This window comes from Alligator sinensis, unplaced genomic scaffold (assembly GCF_000455745.1).
Source record: "Alligator sinensis unplaced genomic scaffold, ASM45574v1 scaffold514_1, whole genome shotgun sequence".
In the NCBI taxonomy this organism is placed as follows: Eukaryota; Metazoa; Chordata; order Crocodylia; family Alligatoridae; genus Alligator; species Alligator sinensis.
This window is the reverse complement of record NW_005842385.1, coordinates 950,044-972,769: the sequence shown is the minus strand read 5'-3', so window position 1 is coordinate 972,769 and position 22,726 is coordinate 950,044. Positions and strand designations below refer to the sequence as shown.

At 43.2% G+C, this 22,726-nt stretch overlaps 1 protein-coding gene across 3 annotated transcripts in view; it reads left to right on the top strand.

Annotated features, from left to right (window-relative positions):
- RNF152 (ring finger protein 152) overlaps nucleotides 1-22,726 on the top strand; it is a 62,400-nt gene that overhangs the window by 12,489 nt on the left and 27,185 nt on the right. Inside the window, exons 2-3 of one of the 3 annotated variants that reach the window (XM_025211013.1) lie at nucleotides 6,608-6,737; nucleotides 7,008-7,085. The exons of the other annotated variants lie outside the window; for them this stretch is intronic. The gene's annotated coding sequence lies outside the window, so the exon portion shown is untranslated. The remainder of the gene's footprint in view (nucleotides 1-6,607; nucleotides 6,738-7,007; nucleotides 7,086-22,726) is intronic. 3 annotated transcript variants of the gene reach the window in all.

The window sequence follows — 22,726 nt, the reverse complement described above, 5'->3', positions numbered from 1 at the left end:
CACCCCCAGGGATGCAACCCTGTGCAAACAGCCTGCAGCTAGCCAGAATGCAGGGCATGGACAGCTCCAGGAGTTGGGCCTAGGGGTTGAGGGGGAACAGGGTAGGGGGCTGGGTCCCCATGAGCTGGGGCTTACTTCCCGGGTCCCCCAAACCACCTTCCCTCAGTGCTCCCACCTCCCAGGCACTCCAGGAAGCACAACTAGCATCCCCCACACCGCAATCCCAAATCCCAATTTATTAAAACATGAGACCTTCTTTAATTTACTTCCTCTTTATTTCTTTTTAATTTTTTTTTTAAAACATCTTTTTTAATGTATCCTTCAGTGGCTGACTTCTTTCATTTCACCATTCTTGCCCCATCCTCATTTCCTTTCTACCTCCCACTTCATTACCCGACCCCAGCCAATTATCTCTCGGCCTTCCAGCTTCATGTTCCCACCCTCTCCTCAGCTCGTCTTTTACACACTCACATTTAGAACAGGGACAGAAGCCTGTCCTGGCTCGCCGGCCCTGTAGTGGTAAGTCACAGCTGTGCAGGTGGGGGGCAGTCTGAAAAATTTTTAGCCTTAAGGTGTGACTGCTTCAAACTCAAGTTAGCACTAATACTGATCAGCATTTGAGCAGCATAAAGTGCAACGTGTAACAAGGCCCTGAGTTAAGAGAATTACCAAGAGGAGCTAATTTTTTGAGTATTTAATTTGTGAGAGGTCTAAACCTCAGATATGGTTATATCCTTAACTGGGGATAAATTTAGGTCTGGATTGGAATACACTGAATATGATGAATCTCTGATGCAAATATTTTGGTGTGTGCATGTCTCTGTCTTCCTTGATTTAAACATATATGGACAGAACAGGTATATATAGCTATAGCCTCACCAGATCAAAATTTGCTCCGTTACATGTTAATGCCAATGCTGGGTGTGGCATTTGCTTGCTCTTTTTTTTTTTAACCCTGAAGCAGGAAGCCATGCCTCCCCCTCCATCCCATATTTATGGTTGGATGCTAAAAGGCAGGGAAAGGACTTTTGAAAAAGCTGACTCAGCAGAAGAGGTTGGGAGCAGCTGATGCCAGTATTAATACTCTTTCAAAATTGATGGATGAGAGGATTATAAAATTGCAGAGGGAAGAGAAACTTAAGTGCCCATATTTTAATTGCATTCAGGGTTTTTCAGTGGTCTGCTCATAAGTTACTGCATAGATGAGGATTTCTTATAGGGATATGACAAAGATGGTACAGCAGATTGCTCAGCAAAAGTGATTTTCATGCCAAAGTATTCCATACTTGGGTTCTGTTGGATTCACTTTGTTGCAATAGGTGTATTGCATGGTATGCCACCATCATCCTGGTAAATCTACTCTGAAATATTGTCCCTGTTCAGCCTGAGGAAGGAGGAAAATACAGCATGCATCTCTAGCTATATTCTCCAGGTCTCAGATGCCAAACTTTCCATCATGTGTGAAGATTTTGAACCTTCACAGCATGGAGAGTTCACTTGTTGATGGAACTCTTTTTGTAGCTACCATTCATAGGTGACTTTCGACATTACAGAAGCGTTTCATTGTGACACTCATGACAACATTACCCAAAATGGGATCAAGTAGTTTGAGTGGAAAAATGCATTCAGGTGCTTAAAGAAAAGGGCTGGCAAAAAAAATAACGTAACAATGAATATTTGGGATGTGCTGAGTAAAGTTGAACTACTAGCTTAAGAGAGCAGATAGCAACATTTATTGAGAACTGGGAAGCCAAAAGAAATTCTTGCATGTGGTTATGGAAACATAATCTTGGTTTGGATGTCCACCTTGAGTTTCTTCACTTTAACCAGTCTTGCTGGAGTACATTTCATGTAAAAGTGTACCAGACCCTGCTTCACTTTGATTTTCTTTAACTACTACTTCCCTTGGGACTAGATCAGGGGTTAGCAATGTTTTTGGGCAGAGTGTCAAAAAAACCTACAACCTTGACTTATAAGATGTTGGCATGCCTAGGGTGTATGGGGGGTGAGCCACGAGGTGCCCAATCCTTGTTGAGGCAGTGCAGCCCTGGCCCCTTCCCTGCCATCTGCCCTCAGGCATGCGTGTCAGCAAAATGCCTTTGCGTGCCACACTCTGGCACCCGTGCTGGAGGTTCCCAACCCCTGGACTAGATGTTCCCAACACCTCTCTTCTGGGATGAAATTGCCCATGCTTTATCTCAACAATGCAGTGAGGATTTGGCCCAACAAAGCTTTTTGGTTTAAGGCCAGTTGCCCAACTGGGAGCCTAAGGGCTGCAAGCTGCCCAGGAAGGGTATAACTGTGATCTCTAAACTCCTACCAGGCTGCCACTCCCACTATTGCTCTGACTTCTGCAGCCAGGATCTCTGGACTGTCAATACTTCTTCCAGTTTCTGCTTCCTATGGCCTCCTCAGAAGGTGGAGTCAGGCAGTGTAGCGCATGATCCTTGGGAAACCCACAGCATGGTGAAGTAGGGGAGCCTAGGGCCGGTGGTCTGAGGGGGGCACTGTCCATGCCTCCCAGTGTAGTGGTAGGGGGTGAGAAGAGGGTGCCTGTCCATGCACGTGGTTTAAGAAATTGGTAGATACAGGTACTAGAAATTGGTGAATTAAACTAATGAACCAAAATACATGTGCAGATGCTGACTGGGAGCAAATTGCTCCTGATCAACGTAGGCAGCAAGGAGCCATAGGGATGGGGTGCGAGGTGGGGAGAGCTGTCTTGGCTTGGTGGAACACTGCCTGCCAGCCATGTGGATATTGGGATGGATCTTGATCTCCACGAGGTGGGGAAAGCTGTCCCAGCTAACGGGCAGCTGCCTCCTAGCCCTGTAGAGATTGGAATGGGTCCCAAGCACATGTGTATTAATTGTACATGTAGACACGCCTACTGCCTCTCAAATTAACCATAGGATCTGCATCGTTTGTGCTCCTTTACCTCCTCCTATTCCTTTCGAAATATCTGTGGGATTTTATCAAAAGCCACAGCAAGTTTTCCTTTGTTTACATTTATTGTCTTCTTGAAGCAGTTACTTTGCCTCTGCCTCAGATAGTTGCTTGCCTCCTTGCCCAGGGACAGTTACTCCATAGCCTGTTCCCTAGAGAGTGATAAACCTTCCCTTCTATGCACAGTTCCCTGAAGTAATATAATATCAGGCAAGTCAAAGAGTGGATGATTTCAGGGAGGCCACCCCTTGAAAATATGGCTGCTAACACAAATGGGAGGCAGAGAGCTGTAACCCTGGCCCATGGGCAAATGCAGCCCACGGAGCCTTGAGATTTGGCTGGTGAGTTGGGAAATTTGGCAGCAGGCAAGCAGTGGCAGTTAATACTGCTACCCCTCCATTCTATCAAAATCCCAAGCATCGTGCAGCAGGTTGGTGCCAGGCCTAGCCATGCCCTCTCCCTGTGCGGCTACATCGGGACCAGGTCATGCCCCCCTGCCCTCCACACTGCAGAGTTGGGGCTAGGTTGCACTCCCTTCCCCCTGTGGGGCTAGGCCATGCCTCCTCTCCCCAGTGGTTCTGGACAGGGCCATCTCTAGGGTGGGACAGATCAGGGCAACTGCCCCGGGCCCTATGCTTTGGGGGCCCCGCGGTCAGTGCCGTATAGGTCCTACCGCGGCTGCCATGTGCCACCATTGCCGAGCGCCTCTGGCTCTGTTGCTGCCGCCGAGCGCTGCCAGCTCTGACTGCTTGCCAACCTCCCTTCCCACTTCCCCACTTTGCTGATATGTCCCAGACCCCACACACCCCTAGGGATGGCTCTGGTCCTGGGCCATGCCCCTTTCCCTCTGCCCCGCCAGGTTAGGGCTGGACCATGCTCCCTTCCTCCTGCAGGGCTGGACTGGGCCTGGCCATGTCCCCTCCCCCCCCCCGCCCCATGGGGCCAGGCTGAGCCATGCCTCCTTCCCCCTGCAGGGCTGAGTTGGGGCCAGGCCAAGCCCCCTTCCCCTGCATGGCTGAATATGTGCTGGACTTCCCCCCACATCCATCTCTGGGACCACTGGCAAGATCTGGCCCGTGGAGGGACTGGGCACTGCCCATCTGGACCACCTAGCAAAAAGGTTGAGCACCACTGGTGTAAGTCAGAGTTGTTGCTGGTTTGTAGCAGTGACATCTCTGGGAAATGCTTGGGATTTTAAAGAGGGGTGTTATAAAAATTGAATTGGATAAACGAACCCTAAAAGATTATCATTCAGGAGTTCCCTTTATCCAATGCCTTTTGGATGTGGGCTGGAAACTGTGTGAGAATAGGCTTACTTCTGAGGTTTCTACCACAGTAGCAGGAACAGACTCTCTTCCCATATTTTAGTTCTTGTTTCTCTAACTACAGTTCTGGTTCTGATTTTAATGAGTTTGGACGTTTCAAAAGAAGAAAAGGGTAGGTGGGAGATGCAAAATGTAGATGACTGTTCAGATCAGGGCAATTTCTTCCCCAGAAGCTGTCTTCCCTATCTCTGGGAAAGATGGTTGTGCGGGCTGTGGTTCCTCCTAGTTCCAGAAGCTTCTACGTAAATAGTCGGGAAGTGCTGAAAATGAATGGCAGATCACTGTTTCCTTCTGACATCTTCAGTGACAAAAACCTTTGAGCTGTTTGCTTTGAAAATATTCCATTTGTGTCTCTAGGGAATGTACTGTTTACATGCACACCAGTGTTAAGGCTTTGCTATATGTTGTTACTTGCCAGATGTGGTATTTGGCTACCACTGGCATTGCTGACTGGAGGAATTCCCTTTGTACTGCAATTTGTGTTAAAAAGTCAAGAGCTGCCAGCAAAAGCATTGCGGCTACTACGGGTTATCCCTGCAATTAAAAAATAGCTGGGATATCTCTTGGAAAATGTCGATTTTTTTAACCATGGCTCCTGTGGTTCTGTCACCTAGTGCGTCAGTAGGAGCTTTTGAACTATTCATGTCAATGTCTCAACTGAAAATTTTGAGATGTGCCTTCAAGTATTACCCTTTTAGAAAGGATTATATTTTCAAAAAATGTCACTGTGTTATTTTCCCAAGCACTTTAAGTCCTATTTCCTAACTCTTGCTACAGCAGTGGTTCTCATCTGTTTTGGACTTGAGGAACCCCTCCATAACTTTTGTGAATTGAGTGGCACCCAATTTCAAAAACAAATATGTATATTGCAGTGCTTATCTCCATGCAGAGACGCCAGGCAGTGGGGGTAGAGGGTTGTTCAGATAGGGAAAAGCCTGAGCCTGTGCTTATCTGCTTAGCTTATCTACTGATCTCCTGACATGTCACCTTTCAGAGGATGTGGCAGCACCTCAGGGTGCCCTGGCACCCTGGTTGAGAATTGCTGTGCTATAGTTATCTCTGTTGAAAGCCAGCGACTGGTGTTTTAGAGGCGTTGTGCCCCTGTAGCTCCTGTTGACTTTGGTGGGATTGGGGATTTCTCAGCACCTCTGAGACTCAGGTGAGAGAGGTGTCTCAACATTTCCTTTGCAGAGGTTCCTGAGAACACATTTTTGATCTGAATATTAAGAAATCGTGAGAGTGACATAAAAAGTCATGAGACTTTTTATTTTCCTTCTGTCTTCTAAGCCTTTAAGCCGCACTTGGGCCACAACTCCAAACTTTTTCTCTGTAACCACAGGGAGCTGTAAGTTTATTTTATAAATTAGACCTAAGCTCTTTATGTAATCAGTTGGGTTTGGGACATGGAGCTTTAAATAAAACAGCTGATTCAGCAACAGTTAGCAACACAGAAGTGTAATACCAAGGGATGTCTCATTCTGGCTAACACAATAGTCCATGTTTAAATTATATATATTACTTCTTTCTGTAATGTCTTTTGTGAACAGAAATTCACTCCAAGAGGAAAAACAATGCTTAGTTTCTGGTACTTTTCATCAGTTGATCTCATTGCTTTATGAAGGAGGTCAGCATCACTATCTCCCTTTTAGAGCTGCAGAAACTGAATCATTTAGAAGCACTACTAGTAGTAAAAGAACTGAGATTTTCTGGTTACCATTTCAGGGCTCTATCTAGTCTGCATTGCCTATTAAAGATGAATATGGGACAACTTGAAGCTATTTGATTCTATCTGGAGCAACTTCCTTTTTATTCATTTCACCATAATCCACAACTTTCCAAACTTCCTCAGCATGACCCCTGACTCCTGACCTGCAGCACCGTGATCCTGCCAGTGCCTCTCCCTCCCAACCTGCAAGCTGCCTGCTATGGCCTTGTGCTACCTCTCCCTCCCAACCTGCAAGCTGCCTGCTTTGGGCTTGTGCTCCCTGCCCTGCTGCCCAGTGGGCAGGACCTGGCATGGGTGGGAGCACTGTGCCACCATGGCTGCCAAGCTGAGGTGCCCCCTGCCTGCCCTGCAGCAGTGAGGGCACAATTCTGCGCCACTGCTGCAGCTCACCTTAGCAGCCATGATGGTGTGGCACTACCTCCTGCGCTGGGTCCTGCCCGCTGGGCTGCAGAGGTGGCTCCTGCCTGGAGCTGGTTCAGCCCCATTGCGGCCCCTCGACCCACTGTGGCTGCAGAAATCTTGCGACCCCAACCACTGAAGTTGCAACCCTATTTGGGAACTGCTGCCATAAGCTTTTGAATAACTGCATGACTTTTTCATTTTGCTACAGTGTGATGGCATGAAAGGGGTCCATCAACATTCATGAAGATGGAATTAGACCTTAGATGTGAGATACGTGGACGTGCTTGATAGACCTTAGCTGACAGTTTACACGGAATGGAATTTATAGCATAATGGTGGTAAGGCTACCTACTTTGGATTCGTACAGGAGCTTCCCTGCATAGGGTTCTGCAGTCCAGTGTTATATCATTTCCTAGAAGATGCTTGACTACAGGCCAAGCTGTGTATTTGTATTAGAGATGAGATGATTAATTTGAGACTCTGTGTGCATGATTTTCATCAGACTTGTAGAAAACTGGTATTAAGTAGAAAAGGTTTTTGTGGAATTGATATGACATGCTGTTCATACCACCATTAATAATCTTATTTATTATCTTCCAAAACTGTAGTGGGAGAGGAAAGCAGCAACTTTGTTATGCTTTGATGTTCATAAGGGTGAAGACAGAAAGATGGCTTTTGTTACCCAGGTTAGTTTTGACTTGGGGATGCTTAATATTTCTGCTGTTTGGCTCTGCAGATGTAGAGCCTTCCTAGAGGAGAAAATGTAGTGATGCCATCCTTGATACTGAATGTATCCTGGCCATTTTTCCACGTACTTGCTTTGTATATTAAATTGGAAGAACACTTGACCCGTGCCTTGATTATACCCAGGCTCCTTTACCCACAGCTCATTTATCATAAATTGTAATGTGTCAACTGAAAAATAGCCTCTTCTAAACAAAATGGGGTGGGGGGCGGGGGGGAGACTTCACAATTCCTCCTTTTTAAAAATAAATCATCTTTTTGATGAACAATAAAAGCTGCTGTTATATCCCTTTCCCACCTCCAGGTTCCCCCCCTCCCTCGTTTCTTCCCCTCTCTTTCTTCCATGTCCTTTCTGATGGCAAAGAAGGAAAAATGGAGAAGAAAATGGGAGAGGGATGGGTAAATAAAATATAATCTGAATAGTTTTGGTAAAAAAACCAAAACTTTTCAGATGTGCTGAGGGTGTTACTTTTTTACCACTGATCAGAATTGACTCCAAGAAGACGTATAAATATGGGTATGGCTCTTCATTCCCTTGTTCTGGTTGCCTGCTACCACAATAAGATCAAATCATTGGTTTAGTGGAATAAAGCTATGGAATAAAATATTTATTTAGTATTGCATATCAAGCTAAAGTATTGTGAATGGATGCTCACAGAGAGTCTCCAGTTTGTCCTCCCATACGTTTTCTAGTGTGTTGTCCTTTGCAAGCAAAGACGATTGCATCCAGCTGTGGGGTGGGGGAGAAGAGAGAAAAGATGTGGAAAAGAAAAAAGGGAGGGAGAAAAGAGAAAGGAGAGAAAAAGGAAAAAGACAAAAAGAGGAAAGAGAAAGGAGGGGGTGGGGACTAGGCCACGTGAGTACATAGGTGGCTTATAAGCCCGATCTTTGCCTTGAACAGTCTGCTGCTGCAGGGGCAGGAGAGCAGTGAGGACTGGGTATAAGAAGTTTTTGTTTTCCTGGCCACGCATTCCTTCATTGCTTCTGCCGTGTGTTGCTGTTCAAAGGCCAGGGCTCTATTCTGGATTGATTACCTCCAGAATGGACGGTCACGAACGATTTGCTCCCACAACCCTGGGTTAATGCCAAAACTCTTTAGGGACACCTTTAGGGTGTCCTTGTACCACTTCTTTGGTGCGCTGCAAAAGCGTACTCCATTTGACAGTTTGCTGTAGAAAATTTTCTTTGGCAGGCTAGTGTCGGGCATTCATGAAGGGTGGCTGGCCCATTTCAGCTCTGCCAATTTCAGTAGAGCATGAATACTGGGGAGAGCTGATTTTCCAAGCACCTCGGTGTCCAAGATCTTGTTCTGGTGCTTGATTTTTTTGTATCTTTTGAAGGCAGCACAGGTGGAAGTGGTTTAGTTTTTTGGCATGATGCTGGTTGACAGTCCAGGTTTTGCAGGCGTAAAGTGGGGTTGGCAGAATGACGGTTTTGTAGACCTTCAGTTTCATCGACATTCCAATGCCTCTGCGGTCTAGTAGCGATCTGCAAAGCATTAACATGTACTGTCTGCTGGTTGTTCATTGTGGGTTGTATATCAGAAAATGCAGTTTTTAATGACACACTGATCAGCAGGGATTCTGGTTTTCTCTGATTAAAAAAAAAAAATCTCCACTTTTCAGATTAAAAAAAGTAACCCAAATCCACATTTTCTCATGATTAAAATGAAACGCCACTAAATATATATCTGCATATTAGTGGCATTTCATTTTAATCATGGAAAATGTGGATTTTGGGTTACTTTTTCAAATCTTAAAATTGGGGATTTTTTATCAGAGAAAACCAGGATCCCTACTGATCAGTAATTATCCCTAGAAGACAGATCAGGTTACTTCCAATGTAAGTTGGCATATGGCTAGTGCAGAAATCAAGCACTGTTGTACAAGGAACTTGAGTTTCTTTAACAGTATATTAAATACTCGTGAGATGGAGGAGATGGCCTTTTTCGCAAATGGACTGGGATGGGGTGGCTTGTACTGGTAGAAAGAGTCTCTCTTCAGTGTATCTGGTTTGTGAAATGGACAATGGATGCAAGAATTTAGGCTGCTGACACAGTCTTAGAACACTTGTATGATAGAAACCCAACAGAAGGTAGGAGACTTTTTATATCTTTCAAAATTGAGGACTAGTTTGGCAGTTGTTCACAAAGCTGTTTTTGTATTAGAAATCCAAAGGGCAAATAGCTTCGTTTGTAACTCCCAAAAATATTAGTGCTTATTCTTTTATTTTTATATGCGCTTGACTGCTGTTCGTTTGCTTTGTGGCATTCTCTTAGCAGGAGACTGGTGGTAAAAAGTGGGTTGAAACAGGTTGTACCAGTATCTCATATTCAAAACTCTCCAAGTGAGTAGAACTCTGCCAGCTGCTGTGTTCACAGACTTGAAACTAGCAAAAGAAATAGTGTCTCAAGAATGGGATCTCATTTTTCTCTCAACGCTTCTAATTAGGAGGGAGTCCATTTAAACCCCATGGAGGAACTCCAGTTCAGAACTGTAGTTTTTAATCGTACACTAAATCTGAGTTTTAAAGAGACAGTGTGGAAGACAGTACAAAACTGAAGTGCTTCTGTTAAGCCTGTCTGTTTTCTTTATTGTTGCTTCTCAGAAAACATGTGGTTACATAATTGGCCTTATGTTAATGATTTTTTTTTAAAACCATTAGTAGGGGTTGAGCTTCTACAGGAAATCAGATTGCAAAGTCTGGGTTAATGTGATCAGCAAGTTTAGATTTTTTTCCCCCTGAGTATAAGGCAATATATGTTTGATGTCTTCAGCACAGTGGAAAATATTCCCAAAGTAAAGATTTGCAAGGAAGATAAATATTAGCCAAAGGAGAAACCATATTAGATTACCCAAGAGCTATTTTAAATAATAAGCAGATTAAATTTAAGTAGCAATTATTCTATTATACACAATAGGAGGCTGTTAAATATGTTACTTTAGTGAACAACAAAAAAATAATTTTTTTAAAAGAAGGGAAATTCACAAATGTATTAGAAAACAATTTGCCTAAATCTTTTAGTTGTTGTTGTTCAAGTGGTTGCCTTCTGTGACAAATTCTGTACATTTTGTAAAGGTCTCCTCTTTTCTAGTGACTCTGAAATGGAATTGATGGCAGGTGTTGCAACTAAAAGCTAGAAGAAACAGTGTTTCATGGGAGTGCCAGAGTTTCAGAAAGATAGTTAGAATTTTAAATAGGTTATTAGGTCTGTCTGAGTTACTGTATGATGCATTATCATCTGATACCTTCCCTGGACAATACATGATGGAAATGAATTTGATTAGAATAGAACCTGGGGTGAGGTGGGCACGTTAGCAGGGAGGGAAAGACTGCAGGAAGACCTGGATAGGTTGCAGGGGTGGGCTAACAAAAACAGGATGCGTTTCAATACTGACAAGTGCAGGGTGCTGTACTTGGGCAGTAGTAACTGGCAGCACGCTTATAAGATGGAAAACTCCCTTCTTGAGAGCCCGGAGGCAGAAAGGGATCTCGGAGTCATCATTGATTCCAAGATGAACATGGGCTGACAATGCGAGGTCACGGTCGGCAGGGCTAACCGGACCCTATCGAGCATCCACAGGTGCATCTCAAGAAGGTCCAAGGAGGTGATCCTCCCCCTCTATGTGACACTGGTCAGGCCGCAGCTGGAGTACTGTGTCCAGTTCTGGGCACCCCACTTCAAGAGGGATGTGGACAACATTGAGAGGGTCCAGAGGAGGGCCACCCGCATGATCTGGGGTGCAGCAGGGCAGACCCTACAATGAGAGGCTACGGGACCTGAACCTGTTCAGCCTTCACAAGAGAAGGCTGAGGGGGGACCTGGTGACTGTCTATAAACTCACTAGGGGGGACCAGAAGGGTTTGGGGGAGATCTTGTTTCCCCTAGCGCCCCCCGGGATAACAAGGAATAACAGCCACAAGTTGTTGGAGAGTAGGTTTAGATTAGACATCCGTAGGAACTACTTCACAGTTAGTGTGGCTAGGATCTGGAACTGACTTCCAAGGGAAGTGGTGCTGGCTCCTACCCTGGGGGGCTTTAAGAAGCAGCTTGATGCCTACCTGGCTGGGGTCATTTGAGCCCAGTTTTCCTCCTGCCCAGGCAGGGGGTCGGACCTGAAGATCTACAAGGTCCCTTCCGACCCTACTTCTATGATTCTATAATTCTATGAACGGGGGTCGGCAATGTTTTTGGACAGCGTGCCAAAAACACCCGCAAACTTGGCTTGTAAGATGTTGAAATGCCGGGGTGGATGGTGGAGGAGCACCAAGGGGCCTGATCCTTGTTGTGGCAGTGCAGCCCCAACCTCTTCCCTGCTCCCCTGCCTTCCACCTCAAGGTGCCCATGCTAAGCAAAATGCCTTCGTGTGCTACACTCTGACACCTGTGCCGGGGGTTGCCTACCCCTGGAATAGAATATTCTGTGTCCATACATTTTTGCTCATTCTTGGTGCTGGATTTTGTAGTCCATTAAGGCTAGGACCTTGGTGGAAAGCTAGTGGAAGTGGTTCTGTTCCAGTAGCGGAGCCCAGGAGTGCTGGAACTGGAACTCTGCTATGCCTGAATCCCTACTGATGTAAGGTCCACTATGGATCTTGCAGGTACAGGGGCTCCCATCTGCTCTGATATCTGCTGTAACTGGGGACTGAGCCAAAAGGGTCTCCCTGCAGCAACCACTTTCCAGGAATAGGTCAGGAGTAGTGGACAGTTACTGGTGGAGCCCATGCATTCCTACCTTCCTGTGGGCTCAGAAGCTGTGACTTCAGATAGCCATAATTCAGATGGTTCTCCAGTGTGTCTGTGGAGGAATCAGGTGTAATGTCTAATGGTGATTTATCAGTGTATTCTCTCCTCAAAGTGCTCTCAGTGTGGACACAGTTAGACCAGAAAAAAAAACAAAGCTTCACACCAAAGACGCATCCTTCCCCTTCAACAAAATAAGATGTATTGGTAAAACCCCAGTTTTAGCAGTACAAATGCATCTGCACTTAGGGGCTCTTGTCAGCAAAGTCAATGTCTTCACAGACCTGGATGACTGACATGGCTATGCCATCAGAAGTCTAGGGTAGACACATCTGAGTAACACAATTGAACATTAAATTATGGGTGTGGAATAAAAAATAGCTGGGGTAAAATCTAATGGAAATGTGATACCAAGATTCTAGAGAAGCAAGACCTAAAATTTATAGGTAACATTTTCAAAGGGGTTTTTAACAAGACATTTAAACTTATGACTGCATTTCATACATTCAGGGATGTATGTGGTAGCTGTGTTGGTCTGAGACAAAAAGAAATGCAAAAATCTAGAACTCTTGATTCTAAAATGATACCTTTTATTAGATTAACTGAGAAATTGCAAAAAAATACCTTTTTCTGTAACTGTAGGGCTCATGTGCCCTTCATCAGGGTCAGGGAAAGTTCAGGATGGTACAAGTCCCCAGATGTAGGAAATAAACTTCATTTTTGCACAGAAGAAGCAGAAGCTGGAAAACTGTCCCTCTGGGTCCATGAGAGTTTCTTTGTGAGCTTGCTCTTTGTTGTGTAGGTCTACTAGGATTTCTTCCCTGGTGGTGTCAGATGGCAGGCAAGGAGGTGTAGAAATCTTTCTTGTTGTTCAGCAATGAAGTTAATCATCCAAAATCGGCTGAAATTCAACATCTTCCATGTTTCAGGGATGTATGTGGCAGCTGTGTTGGTCTGAAGATATGCGAACAAAAACAACAACAAAAAGAAATGCAAAAATCTAGAGCTCTTGGTTTCAAAATGATACCTTTTATTAGACCAACTGAGAAATTGCAAAAAAAAATCTTTTGGTGCAAGCTTTTGGGCTCAGATGCCCTTCATCAGGCTCAGGGAAAGTTCAAGATGGTAAAAAGTCCCCATATGTAGGAAATAGATATAGGTGTGGGAAGATTTCTACACCACCCTGCCTGCCATCTGACACCAACAGGGAAGAAATCCCGCTTGATCTACACAACAAAGAGCAAGCTCACAGACAGACTCGCATGGACCCAGAGGAACAGTTTTCCAGCTTCTGCTTCCTGTGTAAAAATGAAGTTTATTTCCTACATATGGGGACTTTTTACTATCTTGAACTTTCCCTGAACTTGATGAAGGGGCGCATGAGCCTGAAAGCTTGCAGAAAAAGGTATTTTTTTGTAATTTCTCAGTTGGTCTAATAAAAGGTATCATTTTGAAACCAAGAGTTCTAGATTTTTGCATTTCATTACATTGAAATTTATATGCATATAAAACCTGTGAGCACTAACAGTATTTGTGGTAGTGAATTGGACAGTTAGGTAACTAACTACTTGATTTTTTTTGCATTTTTAAATGCAGGCTTTTGCATGCATAAGAACATCCCTTTACAATGAAACACATGCTAACAAATCTTCCAGCAAACAATGTAGATCTGGGAAATGTGCATGTAGATTTAGAGAAAACCACTTAAGGAAATTGGATCTTGACTAGAAACCACAAAATTGTGTTTTCTTTAATTAAAAAAAATCAAGTTGCTAGAACTAGTTATATAACAATAAGGAGCTAGATTTCCTGAATCAACACAATTCGCTTTTGATACCAGAGTGTAGGGCTGGAGCGTCAAAGATACAGCTCATGAGCTAGGTTTGGCTTGTGGAACTGCTCCATCAGGCTTGTTGGGTTACCAGTGAGGCAGGGAATTTGGGTGCATGGCTTGCAGCGGGCGTGACCTGCCACAGAATCTGTGCTTCTGTGGATCTGGCCATTGGTGATAAGAGGGGGAGAAAAGGTTATGTGACAAGGCAAACAGCTGCTTGGCAAGCAGTTGCTTGCCCCACTGCTGCTGCAGTCGCTAGCCTGTGCCAGATCCAGCCTGTGAGGAGCCTCATAGTTTGTATTTGCCCTGGGGCATGGGTTGAATTTTATTTTTTATTCATTTATTTTTAGAACCTGTTTTGTTAATTTGAATATGTTGTCTACTTGGGAACACTCAGAATTACTAGTAAGAGTTCAACATTTAATTTTCCCCTAGCAGCAATTTCCTTTCAAGTTTCTAAGATGTACAGTGGTTGTCATTAACGATTGTAACACATTAAACCCCAAAGCACTGTATAAATTATGGGGGAGGAAAAGCAGCTGCAAAAGGAAGAAGGGAGACTAATTGTACACCATTTGATAGTATGAGGGCTATATTAAAACCTTACTTGACTATGTGGTGCCATGGTGATATGATGTGCCACACCCAGGCTAAATAGCTAATAGTGAATAAGCACAAGCAGAGCACAATTAGGTGCTGGATTATTGTGTAGGTTGATAGATTCATAGATGTTAGGGTCGGAAGGGACTTCCACAGATCATCGAGTACAACCCCCTGCTTAGACAGGCAAGAGTGCCGGGTCAGATGACCCCAGCCAGATGCCTATCCAGGTGTTTGAGCAGGGGAAGAAATAGGATTATGAACCATTTATCCTGAGGCAAAAGTGGGCTGTGACTTACTGTCAGGTGCTCCTGTAGTAGTAACTGCCCATGTAAATGCTCTTATCCCATAATAGATGAAAGCTAAACAGTGGTAGCTTAGCCCTCTTTAGCTTAGTTTTCACTTACTGTGGGGCAAAAGCCCTTTGTCCCATGGTGAATAGTATGTCCACATTCTTATTCTGATACAAGCCAACGTGCAAGTTTGAACAGATATAGTTATACCGGTATAACTCTTTTTGTGGACACACTTATTCTGGTACAAATAACTATTTTGGTTCAGTTCGTCACTTAGTGTATGTCTAGAATAAGTGTATGCATACAGAGACTATACTGATCTAACTAGCGAAACTTTCCTTTGCAGACACGGCTTTAAGTGGGTATAACACACTTGTTTACACCCTGCCTGTATTTGTCCCTGTATATGAGTGACTTCTGTTAGCATTAGCATCTTATTTCAGGCCCAGGATAGCACTTTCTTTTGTGCAATGTATTATGTAAACAAAATAAAATGTATTGCTTTATGATGACTAGTCGGCTGCTTCATGTTGCCAAATAAGGCAATGTTCTCTGGGTCTGTCTATTCCCCACAATCCAGGCTAGTGCCCCATTTCATTTTCCTTCCCTGCAGCCTCCAGCTGCTGCTTATTCTTCTTGCAAGGCTAATGACTGTAAATGACACCTTCTAGTAATACTTCATTACCATGCAAAAGGAAGTAAGCACTTTGCAGACAGCCTAGTTCAAGACAGAGAAATTTATATCTGTAAAGAGCAGACATACCAAACACCAATTATCGAGATCATCAATATTTATACAGCAGATTACATCCATCCTGAACAGGATGAACAATGTCAGTCACAGCCACATAACCACTGAGGAGGAAAACACAAAATATGTAACTAATTAAAAAACATTTTTTTTGATCAGTGATTGGTCAAAATGTCTTGGATGACTGAATATTCAGTAAGGGCTCAATTCCTCTGAGAGTTCCTGAAGCTAATGAGAATGCTGGTGTGTTCAGTCCAGCTTCATATCATCAAGTAGAAACCCCTCTGGGAAGTTATCACTAACGTGGCAAATCTTGTTTATAAGAAGCTATGGTGCCATTTACTGAATAGAGGTGCTAGAATGACAGAGACTGTTCTGAAAGTCGATTTTTATTACATTAGCGATGAATGGATACACATTTATGTATAACATGTATGGACATAAATATGTATGTATGTATTTAGAGCTTAATCCAGTGCCCCATTAGTGAAGGCTTGCCTCCTTGACGGCAGCCATTCTAACAATGCTCACTAACAAAGTTGTCTTAGCTTCAAGACCTCTTACTCTGTCGGTGTTGGCATCATTTTTATTTTGTCTGACTTGAATTTGAATCAGCTGACTCATTCTAGGCCCAATCCCAGTGGGAAAGTGGGGGAGTGGCTTCCCATTTGCTTGCTAAACGTAACTTTAATTTCTAAAGAGAGAATAATTCTCTACTTAACATTTACATTTCTTAGATGTTGCATAATGTTTGAAAGGCTCCTTTTTTCCCCCACACTGCTTTTAAAACTTATTCAGCCATCAACTAGAGATGAGTGAATAATTCACAGTGGTTAATTACTTCATGAATTTACCCTCTTTTATTCTGCTCTGGAAATGACTACTTCACGATTCTCTGGCATTTATTCACTAGTCAAGCACCGTCAACTAGTTGTTTTCTGAGTCGCATCTGTAGCTTTTCTTTTCTTTTTTTAAAGACCTCTTTGGAGTAACTGTGATCAAGTCATAATAATTATTTGATACTGAGGTTCAAAATTCATGCTCTGCTGGTTGGTTGCATTTTGTATCACATTACGTGGCTTTAAGTTTTCAAAAGCATCCAAGCAATTTAAGAGCATCAGTCCTGTTTTCAGCGGTAACTTGAACACTTGCATACTGTCTGTTCCAGTGTGTGATTCATTTTTTCATTTTGGAACTCTGATCAAAGGAGGTCTGCAATTATGATGTATATTTCACACAGATATGTGAGAAAAAAAATAATTGTAGTGAAAACTGACCCAAATTCCATTAAATGTATGTTAACCTCTTCTCCCTCACAATTTCATAAGTGGAGGTGCGTTTTAGACACAGGCATGCCTCATACACTGGAAAATATGGTAGTAGATCCACAAAAGGACTTAAGTGCTGCAGTGCTTATGTTATAAGCCCCAAACTAATTAAGGAATCTGCTGCCCTTGGTGAAGAGCCCAAGCTCTTTATGCAATACATAGGGGAAACAAGCATTCAGGGATGGAATTTAGAAAAAACAGCATGAAGGTAACCAACAGGAAGAGGCTGGCAGCTGGAATACCCCAGAGCATCTTCATTGGTACATTTTATGTGTAGTATGTAGGGCAGAGTGGGTGGGTGGTCACATTTGGGTATAGCCCGGGTGGGACCTTTGGCATTTGCTGTATAGGCAAGCAGCCCTTATGTGCCTACTGAGTTTACTCATGGAAACTTAGTGTGTTTACACTGTGTGCTGCCGTATAACAGTTAAAATAACCCTGAGTTAGCTGGGGGAGGGGTAGCAGAAGCAGCCTAGCCACAGGTGTACAGCACTTTTGAGATCTAATAACCCTACCTAGAAGCAAGGTTAATTAGTTTGTGCAGGGCTTATATGCTTCCATGTCTAGAGTGCTTCTGGAACCCAAGCTTAGCTTGGCTGTCGCTATGTTACCCTGAAGTTTGTAGTGTAGATACACCCCTAGGCCTGTATGGTATTCAGGTGCCTTCAGAGTGAAACAGCAGGTAGGAGGGTTTGAATGTTTGATCTAGGCACCTGCTGGGTGCTTGGGAGGGGGAGGAGCTGAGGTCTCAGTTCTTTTATGGATCCAGCCCTAGAACCAATCTCCTGTTGACTTGAAAGTGTTAACCCTAGTATTGTTTCAGTTATATGTAACTGTATAACTGAGTGAGCATCTACATGTGCTGATTTAAGGCACTTTAGCCCAATTTATGGTGTTTTAAGGCCACACATCTACATGTGTGTGCCCTCAATGCACCTTTAAATGGTGATTTCAGGTTATTCGTGCCTAAATTTGATTCCTGCATAAGGCAGGTATCAAACTTAGGCACGAATAGGTAAATTGCATTAGCGAATGTGTAGACGTTCTAATGCGCATTAACATGGTGTGTATGCATTGACTTGGCACTAACTTCAGTCCCAAGTTGATCTGCACACCCACATTAATGTGCATTAGTGTGTGCACATGTAGATGCACACCTAAATTGCCTTAATGCTCATTAGGCAAATATGCATTAAGGTTAGGAGCACGCCCTATGAAGAGCATATGAGAGCCACCTGAGTTTTAAGCCTGTCAGGGAGAGTCAGTAGATAAATGATTAAAGAAGTTTAGAAAATTTAAAACATTCCTTTCTGGGCCATAGTGACCTTGCCTAGAACATAATTCCTAGAGAAACTAGGCTAACGTAAGATATATTGGCTTAATGCAGAGGTCAATTTTTTTCCTTTTTCCTTTATTTATTTACTTATGTATTTATTTATTTTTGTTGCATCCACCCATAAAGCACAAATGTTTCTAGGTGAGAGGGATGTAATCTAATTCTGGCCTGGCTCCTTTGAATACTTTTGCAATAAGACTTTTTAGGAGATCTTTCCCCCTGCTATATGAAGCCTTGCTTAAACTGACTTTATTCTTGAAAAGTAAATCAGTCAGTGTAGACTCTTCCTATTGCAGAACAAGCTGAAACATCCCAGTAAACATGGGTATTTCAAGTTGTTGATTGATTGCTGCTGTTACAACATTTCTGCGTAGATAAAAAAATCAGTAAGTTAATGATTGCGGGCAGTTGTGTAATTCATATAGATCATTGCTCTTAAAAGACCTGCTTTAGATCTTGATTACTCATTTCATTATATCACAACCCATATCAATTTTCTCAGTCTAGGGAAAAGAATAGATGATACTTCAAAACAGTGGATATTCTGCAGTACCAGAATCAAGCTATTGAACTGTGTTGTGGGGAGGAGGTGGGAACAGGGTTTCCAACCAGTCTGAAATGTTTGTATCTAATTGCCTGGCTGCTGTCCTATTGGGCTGTTGTTCCAGTGTTAGAAAACTACAAAAAAGGGATTGCTGTCATCTGTTTAACCAGGCACTGTGATTAGGTCTCATTATCCACATGGCCAAACATAAACCCACTTATGTTCTAGTTCTGAAACAAGATGTTAGCAGCTTGAGAAAATGGATGCTCTATGGCATCCAGGACTTCTGAAACCCGTACAATTCTGCTTTGTCTCACTTCTATGTCAACCAATTTGATATCATTTTAAAGGCAACAGGCCAAACTCTATTGTCATCCAGGCCATACAACCTAACTAAAGCAATGGGAGTTGTGGTTTGAGTAAGGACTTCAAGGGACTTCAGGCTTGAACCTTTTATCAGTGAGAAATTTTTTAAAAGCAAATCATGGAGTAGGTTGTGTGACAGGACACAGCCCTATGACGCCATTGTGAGAGCATTCCTAGAAAAGGGAGTTCTGGCTTGTGCTTTTTTTTCTCGCTCCTGAGGGATTAGATGAGTACTTTCTCATTGGCCTGTACTTGTTTCTTTATTTTTTACAGAGCTGGAAAGAAAACTCACACACACAAAATTCAGTGAAACTCAACACATTTCATCAACATTTTGTTTCTTAGAAATCTGAACAGAACTTTTTCATTTCACAACATTCCCTCAGGGGATGTGTGGTTTGGATGTCTCCTGTCCCCTGTTCCCCTCTTTGGGCCAGGGTCTGTGGCTGAACTGCATCTCCCTGATGTCCCATCGTGTTGAGCTATAGTGGTGTTGATGGGAGAGATAATGGAGCTACCCCCTTAGGGAAGAATGGGGACATGAGTCCCAGCATTACAACTCTCATTTCCAAACCCACCTTTTTTTGACTTCAGAAGTGTTTAGGTTCTTCCCCCCTTCCACCACCATTAAAAATCATTCTTTTTCTCATAATGGACAGTTTTACACAGAACAAATTGTTTAGTTAAAAACCAATTTTTGTCAAACAGTTTTTGACTGGAATTTTTCAACCAGCTCTTGCTTGGCTTAGTTTGGTAGCAGATACATGCTTGCTTTTGGTTGGTTCGGCCTAGAATAATTAAAGTAACTGTGGAACACTGGGATTTGTGCTAAGGCCAGTGTTGGTGACAGTCTGGTGGTCTGTCAAGGAGCAGGGTATAGAGAGAACCTCTCTATTCATTTCTTTCAGGGTCTCAGCCTCTTCTTTCTTGATGTCTCTTAGGTTACATGCTCTTTGAGGCTGACACTGTTTATCTTTGACTTTGTCAGAAAGAATTTTAAATAAGAATAGTGCCGAGAAATTTAAAAAATAGATCAGACATGTGACATACGGGGCACAACAGGATGGCTTTGAGATGGTTAGAAAATCATGCAGTTACCAAAGGTTTTGTGGAAGTGTGTTAGGAAGGAGGATTTGAAGAAGAGGGGAGGCTATTTAGCACATAGGGAGAGGAGAAGGATTTTTTCCTCCCTCTAAATGCATTATATCACATATTGAGAACATCAAAGTGGCTAATGAACATGGGGCTAGTTTACAAATTTAAAGCCTGGATATTGCCACACTTCCTTCCACTAAGTGGTACCGTATTCCATGAGCAGTTTGAATGCAGTAGAATGAGTGTGTGAGACTGCTCAATGGGAGGTACAACTCAGTGGAAGGAAAAAGCCACCAGTTAAACCTTGATAACCCTCACTCATGAGTGGTGAAACTGGCACAGAGTTTAGTGGAAGGATCTGCTATTGTGTCAGCTCTACCGGTGCAAAGAACCATGTGTAAAGCTGGGTCCTGATGGTCTTCTTTGGATTTCTCTTTACAAGGGGCACATCTGCACCAAACTTGGAGCCTACCAGACTTATCTTAATCACCTCTTGCTGCCTATTGGAAGAAACCCATGCGGCCTATTCCCCATTAAATATTTTTTCTCAATGATTGTATATTGGCTCTCAGGGAGATTTCTTACCAATGTGAAGCGATGTCGGAGAAAAAGGATTTTGATAAGGAAAAGTGCATTTTAAGAGCATATTATGGCCATGATGAAAAATGGCTGAGGAAAAGTTAAAGGAAACTCCTATTTTCCTCCCAAAGCCTCTCAATCTATAGCTTTATCTTATCTGTTCTGCTGCAGTCCATGGCTAGACACTAGACACCATGCTGGTTGCCAAGGGGTAATCAGTCGCAAAGCTGTATTTATCTAGGATCTGTCCTGGCAGTTCAGAGTTTACTGAGGTACAGTTAGGCCTTTCAAGACACTCTGTCTCCCAAGTGGCATTAGTGCAGCCCTGAATATGCATGGTACTAGCTGGTGAAAGGTGACTGGAATATGCTAACTCTGTACCTAACCCAGAAGCCGTAACTGGTCTAGCTCATTTGGAACCCACCTACCTTGAAGATCTTTTCAGCAAATCAGTAGTTTGCTATTTTTCCATGTGCTCTTAAAGTCCCTGTCCCTGGAGTTCTAGGGTTCTATTGTGATCTTGTCTTATTTTATCTTTTAAAATCTAATCCTTATGGTTGTGCAGAAAAGCTTGAAAATGCAAACCTAAATGCTCAAAAAGCCAGCAGTCTGGTAGGAAGAATCCAGATTTTGTTATATTTATTATCTTGTCTTTGGGGCCATGACTCATTGCTTTTAAATACTTGGTTTTGTCACTCCCATGATACCATCCCCTCTTGGGTAAATTCCTACCCCAAGGTATATTGGGGAAGGGGAGGAATATGGCTCAACATCTGGGAGAAATTTGTGATCCCTTTATAGTAGTGGAGAGACTACTATAAAGACCAAAAAATTAAAGAGCAAGCACCTGGAAATCTAACAAGGACCTACAACTTTGTCCTTTAATGAGATGATAAAACTGTTTCTCCTTCAGATAAACCTGAGACGCAGAGGAGACCAAGAACCTATAAAGAGACAGTTTTAAATCAGAAGATCTTTTGGAGTCAGAGCTTTCAATTTGCTACTTTAAAGGCCCCTTTTCTGCTAGCACTTATGCTCATTTCCTTTGTGTAATTTAAACAATATACAATAGGGTTTTTCCATCAACAAAGCCATGCACATTGCAGTGAACTTTTCCACATACTTTTGAAGGGTTATGCAGATAGAAATAGAGGAAAGGAAGGCTTTGTTGCCAGACTTCTAAAAAAGACCTCAGAAAGACCTTCAGTTTTGTGCCCATATATAAGCATTTTAGACATCTGTTTCTCAGGCACATTCCTTTTGTCTTGCATGCAAGTTCAAAATTGCATCCTGCAAAATTTGAGATACTTTCTCAAAATTGGATATAAAGAGAACCTAACTTGTTGAAATGATATGCCTTGAAGAAGACATTTTTGGCTTGGCACCTTCCCTTTCTGCTAAAATACCTACCATCTCCCCTAATATGAATTTAGTTCTTGTGAGGAGAGTGCATCACTTTGTTTATCCGTGAAAACATTCCAGGTGCTGCTCTGTTACTGTGCCTTCACTCTGCCTAGAAAGACAACATGAAAAATGAAAGGCAGCTAATCCCCATGCCTGCTTAATCCATAGCATCTCTGCAAAGGCAGCCCTTTAGTTCCAGTCATGGATACCTGGCCTGAGCTAGAAAGAACATTTCTTGATTTCACCTTGGCCTTGTGGGGCTGGTAATGAGGAATGCTACCTTGTAGGCTGGAAGAATTTGCACAAATATGGAGGGGGATAACTGGGAGAAGACAAGCCGAAACTCCCATAATGCCTATTTTAGAATCTCTTTATAGATGGTGATCTTGTCCTTCATCCAACTGGTGCGGTATTGCAGCACCAGGAGCAAAAGGCTGAAGAGGCATCATGACTAGGGCCCTACCGAATGCATGGAAGAAGTGGGCTGCGCTATGGCTCTTTTAATCTGGCAGGTTCTCCTGCACATCCTTCCTGTCCCCCCACTAATTGGTGGAGGGCCCCACTTGCAGCTCACTTCTGAGCTCCCCGATCAGGAGCGAGCTGCAAATGGGGCCCCTCAACCAATCAGTGACTGGAATGTGGGGGTGGGGGTGCACAGGGGAACTTGTAGGATTAAAGGAGCTGCAGCATAGCCCACTTCTGCTCTG